The sequence below is a fragment of the Rissa tridactyla genome, chromosome 25 (assembly GCF_028500815.1).
Source record: "Rissa tridactyla isolate bRisTri1 chromosome 25, bRisTri1.patW.cur.20221130, whole genome shotgun sequence".
Classification (NCBI taxonomy): domain Eukaryota; kingdom Metazoa; phylum Chordata; class Aves; order Charadriiformes; family Laridae; genus Rissa; species Rissa tridactyla.
In genome coordinates, this window is record NC_071490.1 from 1,693,630 (window position 1) to 1,702,978 (window position 9,349).

At 55.5% G+C, this 9,349-nt stretch overlaps 1 pseudogene; it reads left to right on the plus strand.

Annotated features, from left to right (window-relative positions):
- Positions 1 to 1,999: 1,999 nt before the first annotated feature.
- LOC128901499 (olfactory receptor 14C36-like) lies at positions 2,000 to 2,962 on the plus strand (annotated as a pseudogene).
- Positions 2,963 to 9,349: the final 6,387 nt, after the last annotated feature.

A 9,349-nucleotide genomic window follows, 5' to 3' on the forward strand; every position in this document is an offset into this window, starting at 1 on the left:
CACACCTGAACGGAGGCAAGAGGAATCCCACCCGCTGAGGGCTTGTGGCAGGCATGGGAGGGCGCTGAGTCCTCTTCTAGCCCCAGGACTGCAAACCCAGGTTGAGATACCACTCAGTTGAATCCCTTGTCTCAGCAGGACTGAAGGAGATCTCTGCCTGTCACTGACTAGGTGTCCTGCCTAAAAATGGGACAAGAAATCACGTGTTTTAGACCTAAATCTGACTCTGTAAGAGAAATTATATTCCTGGAAGTAAGTGTCTCTCCCCAGCTGAGGGAGAAAATATCAGTCATTACTTCAGCCCCAGAACACCCAGAGGGAGCCCCAAGGGGACAGAAAAAGTGACACCTGGGGCTGGTGTTCTGCATCTGAGCTGGGCTGGGCTCCTGGGATGGAGGGAGCTCATGGCAAGCGGGCAGCGCTGCAGAGAGACAGCTCTGCCCAGGAGCAGCTCCTCTGCCAAGCGTGGCAGGGCTGGGGTCACAAGAGGAGACAAGTGAGACAGAGAGAACTTAAAGGCAGCCTGGGGAGGGAGGATGCTGAGAGCTCACCACGGGAGAAATCTTTACGGCCTTTCCCATGGTAAGTCTCTGGCTGCAGGGCAGTGCAGCTGCAGCTCCTGGAGCGATCTCTTAAAGCTGGTACGTCCAATAGCCCGTGGTATCTTCCAGGAAGGCTCTCACAGCTTCTCCAGTGCAGAGGAGGAGGATGTGCTCCAGAGCAGGGCTTCCCTTCTGCACCCTCAGAGGCACAGGGCATGATGGCTGCCTTCTCCTGGGCAGAGTTGGAGGGGTATAAGTGCGGGTTTGCAGCCAGGGGTGCCCAGGGCGGTCCTTCAGAGCAGGGTCCCTGCACCCCCGGGGGCTGTGTGCCGGGGCAGGGACTCTGCCGCCTGCCAGGGTCAGCTCTCAGCCTGCCCAGGGAGACCCCCACAGCACTGCGGGGAGAAGCCGTGGGTGGAAGGAGTGACCCCCAGCAGGGCAGGGTCATTTTGCTGTCTAGAGGATGCTGTGTGGGTCAGGGCTGCTCACAGGTCCAGATTGCCTCCAGGACATTTGTGAGAAGACGTTCCAAGAGGAAGGTCAAGTCAGAGATTAAAGAACGAAAAACTCTCCTGAGAATGTTCTTTCAGGTTTGTACCACTGGGAAGAGCTGGGGGAGGGAGAGAAATGGAAAAGAAGATCTTCGGTTTGAACACGAGACTGAGACCGAGAGATCAGTAAGTCTGCTGGAAATGTGATAACAGCCCATCACCCGCTCTTCAGTCCCAGACTGCAGCAGCAGCATGCTTACTGGCCATGGTGTGTTTGCTTCTGACCTCCTGCTCTGCACCACGGAACATGAGGGTGCCCCAGCATATGCCCTGCCGCCGGGAGGTTTCTGCAGGGCAGACCTCAGTCTGCAGAGGATGGGGTGGAAAAAGATAAACAGTTCCATGGTCAAACACGGGCAAGCGAGAGGAGTTTGGGGAGTTTGCACTTTGGATGGTGAATCCCCCGTCTCTGTCCAGTTCCTTTCTCAGAGCAACTTCTGAGTGTGCTCATCCTCCAGCTGAGGGAAGCAGGACGGAGCAGCTGGGAACAAGACTGCTGGAGAGACCAGCTCTCCCGAGTGATTCAGACCCAGGCACGTCTGCTCGGAAGAGTAAAACCAGAAAAGAGAAATCCCTCCTAGGGCACTTTTCCAGAGGCAGGCGGCCCCAGTGCTAATGTGCTCTTTTCCTCCAGGTCATGGAGACTATTCCCACAGGGTCACTGCACCCTGGCTCCTGCGCTCAGCCCAGAGTGTCCATCCTCAGTGTCCACCTCAAGGTATATATGGGGCTTTTTTTTCCTGCTTCTGTGTACCAGCTGCTATAGCAAGCAAGAGCTGAAGGGAGGAAGCTGCATGAAGGTCCTCTTGAGAAGAAGAGAGGTGATGTGGGCAGACTCGATGACAAACAGAACAGGTTTTCCTCAGACAAAGCTGCCCTAACTTGTCCATATCGTTTTCTCCTTGGACAGCACCCGAGTCCCAGAGGGACCAAATGTCCAACAGCAGCTCCATCACGGAGTTCCTTCTCTTGGCATTCGCAGAGTCGCGGGAGCTGCAGCTCTTGCACTTCTGGCTCTTCCTGGCCATTTACCTGGCTGCCCTCCTGGGCAACATCCTCATCACCACAGCTGTAGCCTGCGACCACCGCCTCCACACTCCCATGTACTTCTTTCTCCTCAACCTCTCTGTTCTTGATATTGGCTCTATCTTCACCACAGTCCCTCAATCCATGGCCAACTCCCTCTAGGACACCAAGGCAATCTCCTACTCAGGATGTGCTGCCCAGGTCTTCTTTCTATTCTTCTTTTTTGGTGCAGAGTATTCTCTTCTCACCGTCATGGCCTATGACCGCTACGTTGCCATCTGCAGACCCCTGCGCTACGGGACCCTCCTGGGCAGCAGAGCTTGTGTCCACATGGCAGCAGCTGCCTGGGGCAGTGGTTTGCTCCACGCTCTGCTGCACACGGCCAGTACATTTTCCCTACCCCTCTGCCAAGGCAATGCCATAAACCAGTTCTTCTGCGAAATATCCCAGATCCTCAAGCTCTCCTGTTCAGATGACTACCTGAGGGAATCTGGGCTTCTTGTGTTTAGTCTTGCCTTTGCTTTTGGATGTTTTGTTTTCATTGTGCTGTCCTACGTGCAGATCTTCAGGGCCGTGCTGAGGATCCCCTCTGAGCAGGGACGGCACAAAGCCTTTTCCATGTGCCTCCCTCACCTGGCCGTCGTCTCCCTGTTCATTAGCAGTTGTATGATTGCCTACCTGAAGCCCCCCTCCGTCTCTTCCCCAGCTCTGGACATGGTGGTGGCAGTTCTCTACTCGGTGGTGCCTGCAGCAGTGAACCCCCTCATCTACAGCATGAGGAACCAGGAGCTGAAGGATGCCCTGAGCAAACTGATTCAATGGGTTAACCTTCAGCAGCAGTAAGCTGCCCGTCTCTCCTCACAGGGCGTTCCGAATTTGGGCCAGGACAGGCTTATACTTTATTTGGTTTGGCATCTGTGATGATCGGACTCATACAGAAATGTTTGAATTCATTCCATATCTCCAGAGGCATGATCCCGCTTTGCGCTTTAAGCCCGAGGCTTTAGGTAAATGAGTCGTCGCAGTAGCAGACCTGTCTGCCCGTGGCGCAGCTCCGTAATAAAGGGTGTCTCCCCAGTGCAGCGCCTGGAGGTTGGCTTCTTCTTCTGGCTGAAGTCAGGAATAGGTTCCAGGAACTTCCCTCTCCATGGGCTGCTGCAGCGCTTGCTTCTCCATGGGCTCATGGGAAGGGTCAGAGGGAATGAGGGATGGACTCAGCTGCGTCATGTGGGTGTCCAGTGCCCTGGGGATGGGGAACGGGCTCTGAATTGCCTGCTCAGGGCTGTTCCACTTGCAGCAGAGCTGAACGGTAGCTGCCCGGCTTTCTGGAAGGGAACCCGGAGCCCCCAGGAGAGCGGAGGGCATGTACAGGAGCCATGTTCCTGAGGTGGGCCTGACAGAACAAGAGACTGTCCAAGTGATGTTATCCAAAGGTGAAGCACTGTATTTAAGTATCCACAAGCAGACAAGGTCTCTGCCAAGACCAGGAGAGGCAGTGGGGAGCCAGAAAGACCAAGACAAGCACACTGCTGGGCAATTAACGTCTTCCTTAGTAAAAGACCTTGGGTGGGTCAACATGCTCCCTGGCCAACATCCGGAGTCAGAGGGAATGCTTTGTGCTCCTTCCACAGCTGCAGACCTCTGGGAAGTGCTCCCATCTACCCAGAGCTGCTTCCCAGCCTGACCAGCGTGGAGTTACACCATGGCCCAGGGCACCACAACCCCCTTTTGCTGCAGAGTGGCACCACCAGCTCCAGGCCCTGCAGGGAACACGGGGAGGAGAGCAGGAGCAGCAGGAGGTGTGAGGATCAGAGGAGGGATGGGGAGAGGTCAGACAGGAGAGGATCCAGGCTGAGAATTTCCTCACAGAGAAGAATGCTGGTGCTCAGCTAATCCAAGGCAGTGCCAAGGGTTTGGTTACCCTAAAGCATGCTCGTGGTGCAGCGTCAGAAGTGCACGCTGTCCTGGTACACTAGCAGGCCTGGGGAGTAGCTGAAGGATGGGTGTCCCCCGCTCACCATCATCCCTCCTGAAGGGTGGCACCAAAAGGGAAGCTGTGACCCTGTGTCAGGGCTTGCACTGAAGGAAGAATAGACCCAGAAGCCACTTCATTTCACTGCTGTCCTTCAGTCCCTGCTGGACCACTCCATGACCTGGAGACAGCCTCCCTTGCCCAGCCTGCCAGTCCTTTCAACGTGACCGTCTCCATCCTCCTGCTGGGCTCAGTGGCTGTATCAGTAGGACAGGCAGTCCTGCCCTGCCCCTGTCCATGCCCAGACCCCTGCAAACCACAGAGCAGGTGCGACTGGAAACCAGCAGCTGGAACACAGCTGAGACTGGGCAGTGCCAGCCCCGCCACTCCTGGCAGCCCCTCTGTAGCCAGAGCAGCTCTCCACGGTCACTAAAAGACTCAACACTGCTTGTGGAGCCAGGTGTCCCTTGGAGGCTTCAGCCACTGGCACTACCTGCTGGGAACTGTGCACCCAGTGCCACGTGTCGGTGCCCTGCACTGCAGCTCGTGGTGCCTCCTCTCTCAGGAGAACCACTGGCTGTGTTACTCCCTGACCAGTTGTGCAGAGGAGCTGCTGGAGGTCTTCTCTCTTGAGCCCCATGGCCCCTGGCTCTGCTCTGGTGTCAGCCCGTGGGTACCACCGCAGTTCCTCTGTGCTGGGCTGTGCTGTCCTTTCGTATCTCCACAGGCGCTCCTCTGGGACCGTGCGGGGACCCCCGGTGCATATCATAGAATCATAGAATCATAGGGTGGGAAGGGACCTCTGGAGATCAGCTAGTCCGACCCCTTGCCAGAGCAGGGTCACCCAGAGCAGGTGGCACAGGAACGCGTCCAGGCGGGTTTGGAATGTCTCCAGAGTTGGAGACTCCACCACCTCTCTGGGCAGCCTCTGCCAGGGCTCTGCCACCCTCAAAGGAAAGAAGTTCCTCCTCATGTTTAAGTGGAACTTCCTATGCTCAGGTTTGTGCCCATTACCTCTTGGCCTGTCCCCGGGCACCACTGAAAAGAGCCTGGCCCCATCCTCCTGACACCCACCCTCTAAGTATTTATAAGTGTTGATAAGGTCCCCCCTCTGCCGTCTTTTTTCCAGACTGAAGAGACCCAAATCCCTCAGCCTTTCCTCATAAGAGAGGTGTTCCAGTCCCCTAATCATCTTGGTAGCCCTATCTATGCTTGGAGGGGACCACCTGGCTACCCCATCACAGGGCATCCCATCGAGGACACACTTGGACACCGTTATGGCAGGTTGACCTTGTGCAGCAGCCCAAAACCCACCCTGCTTTTCAGCCGCTGCCCTCTCCTGGAGGACTGGGAGAGAATGGAAGGCAAAAAGTCTCATGGATCGAGATAAGGACAGCTTAAACAGAAAATAAATACATGAATAAATAAATAAGGTGTGCATGGATGCAAAGCCAAAAGAGGAATTCACGCACTAATTCCCATTGGAGGGAGATGTCTAGACACTTCTTGAAAGCAGGCCCTCAACGTCTCACGGGAAGACATACGCCATAACCCTGCGCGACTTACGGCATGGAACGTCCCCTTGCTCTGTTCAGGCTGGCTGTCGTGGCTGTGCCTCTGAGCGCTGCCTTGCCCACTCCCAGCCTCCTGACTTTTGGGGCAGGGAGTGTTTGAGAGACAAGGCCTTGACACTGTGTGAGCACTGCTCAGCACTAACCAGAACACCCGTGTGTTAATAGCACGATTTTAGCCACCAATGCAAAGCACAGCACTGTACGGGCTGCTGTAAGAGCTCCATCCCAGCCGTACCAGTACAATTCTGCTTGGTGTGAGGATCTGGCCTGGGGATAGGGAGGGGTGGAAAGGATAAAAGACAATGAGGACAAGACAAAGAGAGGCAGAAAGGAGCTTTTCTAAAGAGTTTTAGGGGTGGAGGGGAAGGGGGAAATCGCCATGACAGTGGATCAGCGCTAGATCAGGAGAAAGCACTGACCAATCTGACCTAACCGTAAAGTTCTCCCTGCTCAGGGCAGACCATGATGCTCAAGACCTCCAGAGGTCACTTCCACGCCATACCCCTGTAGGGGGAGAGAATGGACGGTGGGTGCGATGGTAGTGAACACTGGTGCGTGTTGAGGATTTGCTGACATTTGTAATCCCTGGTCAACCCTGTCCTCAGGATTACACAGTGACTGAGTTCATCCCCAAAAGGAGGATGGGCACGAGGCACCAGGAGTCCAACTAGCACAGGGGTACCACAGAAAATTTCTCAGAAATACTGCCGGGCATGCCAGAATCACAGGGTAAGGAGTGTTGGAAGAGGCCTGCGTAGACAGCCTAGTCCAATCTCTTGTTAAGCGAGCTTGGCCACCTGGGGCAGGTTGTCCAGGACTGGGATTGAATATCTCCACGGAGGGAGACACCACAATCTCTCTGGGCAACCAGTTCCCGTGATCAGCCACCCACAGTCAAGAAGTGTTTTCTTACGTTCAGATGAAATGTCATGTCTTTCAGTTTGTGCCCGTGGCCTCTTGTCTTGTTGCTGGGTATCCCTGAGAGCCTGACTCCCTCTTCTCCATGTCCTCCCATCAGATATTGATGGACTTTGACAAGAACCCTCTTGGAGCCGGCTCTTCTCTAGGCTGAACAGTCCCAGCTCGCTCAGCCTCGATTCACGTGAAGGGTGCTCCGGTCCATTAACCATCTTTGTGGCTCTTCATCGGACACACTCCTCTAAGCCCATGTCCCTCCTGTTCTGGGGAGTCCAGCACTGGACACGGCACTGCAGAAGTGGTGTTACCAGCGCTGAGGAAAGAGGAAGGCTCACCATCCTCATCCTGCTGGGAATGCTATTCCTAATGCACCCCAGGAAGCTGTTGATCTTCTGTGCCACAAGGCCACACTGGGGAGAATGACCTCCCTTGACCTGCTGGCCACACTCTTCCCTGTGCAGCCCACAATTCCATTGGCCTTCTTGGCGACAAGGGCACATTGCTTGCTCATGGATAATTTACCGTCTACCAAGACCCCCAGATCCTTTTCTTCAGCTGCTTTCCAGCAGGTCCACCCCTAACCTATACTGGTGCCTGACGTTCTTCCCATAGAAGCTGAAAGGAGCCTAGACAGAACGATGAAATGGCCAACGGAAAATCCCGTACCACAGATGTCATGCTCAGGGTACAAATGGGGTTAGCCGGGGGGTGGGTACCCACTATCGCTGCTCGGAAAGGTACTGAATTGCACCAGCAGCTGCATGGCCCTGGCTGCTGGCTGGGGTTAAACCACACCACCTCTGCTGTTTTTGTGGTAATGAGCCCTCAGGTGCCAAATTCCCGAACCGCAGATCTCTAAAGACTGAGCCAGCCTCGAGAGAAGTCCAAGTCAGAAGCAAACCTCCAGCTTTCTGAGGGTGTTTAGCAGGCCCTGCTGAACTCCCTCACTGGAGGGGCCATGGAGGGAACGAGCTGTCAAGGGTCCTGTCCCCGGGGGCTGGAGAAGCAGGAACTTGGAGACACTTGGTACAGGAGGAAATGTAAATGTGGAGATCACTGATGTGATCTGATGTGCCCTGATGTGCTTCCCCAAGCAGGATGGCTTACCCACCTCCCCTAGAGATGGGGCTCTTCTGACTTTTTTCGGAAGAAATAAACCATCCATCTTCTTCTGCAAATTACTCCTAATGTAACTCCTTATTGGCGCAGCCTATTTCCTGCCATTTTTCCTGGGATATTTTTGTTGTTTGCTTTAATCCTGTCTTGTTTTTATTCCATTTTTTTTCTACTTGTGATAATGATTTCCAAACCCAAACGTCATTAGTCGTACCACTTCTACATCGGTCCCTACCAGTCTTGTATGACCCAGAAACTTTGAGAAGCCATAATCTTTGTGCATTTCAATAAAATAAATTACCCTGCACTGACTTGTCTGTCCAAAATGCTTCCTCTGAGGCCTTCTACGGAGCTGCAGGGGCAGTGCCTGTCTCCAGAGGAGGACAGGAAAAGAGTGCCAAGCACAGCCCCGTGGCCAAGGAGGATGCCCCTTGCTCTTTCCAAATTTGCTCTTTCCTCCTCCACGCTCTCCGTCTGAGCCCTTCTGTTAGTTTAAGGCTTGAGCGCTCTTTTAGCTTGCCGACAGTCCTGCTGCACGGCAGCAACAGGCGCTGGGTCCTTCTGTGACAGAGATGGACTCCAGAAGAGAATTTCCATCATGAAATGGGATTTCCTTCGCGCAGCGCCTGAAGGCTTCCGTCTTCTGCCAGAGTTGCTCTCCAGAACATGCTCTAGAAAGTGCCCCGGCGAGGAAAACACCAGGCAAGTGCCAAAGTGTGTGTGTGTGAAGGGTGTAGGCACAGAGCAGTGTCCTCGCACACCCACACCTCCGGGGAGAGGGGTGAAGGAGCGGCAGAGCAGGGTCTGGTCTGTGCCTTTGTTGGCTAGCCACAGCGGGGAAGGTGCCCCATGGTGGTGGTCACAGCCCAGCCCCTTGCAGCCACTGTTGGCAGCGCGGGGCTCCCCCCGGCTCAGAGAGGCGGTTTGTCCCCCCGAGAAGGGCCACCAAATGCCTGGCTCAGAAGTCCGTCTTTGCCTCGTAAAGAGGAGACTTAAGCACGGACACGGTGTGCATGGGGGGAGATGAACCCGAGCAAGCGCAAACGCAAAGGCGGGGTGGGGGTCGCCGTCCTCTCCCCTCCAGACGCCGGGGTCCTCTCCAGCTGCTAGGGAAGGGGAGGGCCCAGACACCTGGGCTCCCTCCCCCAAGCTTGACCATACTCCTCTGCCCCCCCAGTTAAAAGCAGCTGTTAATTACTTGGGGGGGAGGGTGTGTGTGTCACCAGGAGTGCCCCCCCCAATACCTCCTGGGGGTCCTGCTGTGTAGGGGAGGTGGGGGGTGTGTGTCCTGGGGGGACCCAGGCAGGGGGGGCGAATCCCCACCATGGGGCTGAAGGGACATTGGTGAGGTGTAAGGGGACATATGGGTCTCAGAGGCCCTTTGGGGGGGCTATGGGGGGACTGAGGAGGCATTGAGGGGGGTCTAAGGGAACCCAGCAGGGACTGAGGTGACATTTGGGGGGACTGAAGGAGCATGTGGGGGCTGAAGGGGACATTGTGGGGGGCTGAGGGGACCCAGAATGAGTTTAATGGGACACGGTGGGGGCTGAGGGCACATTAGTGGGGGGCTCTGGAGGGCTGAGGGGACACTGGGGTGCTGAGGGGGACCCAGGGGGGTTGAGAGGATGTGGGGGGACACTGTGGGGGCTG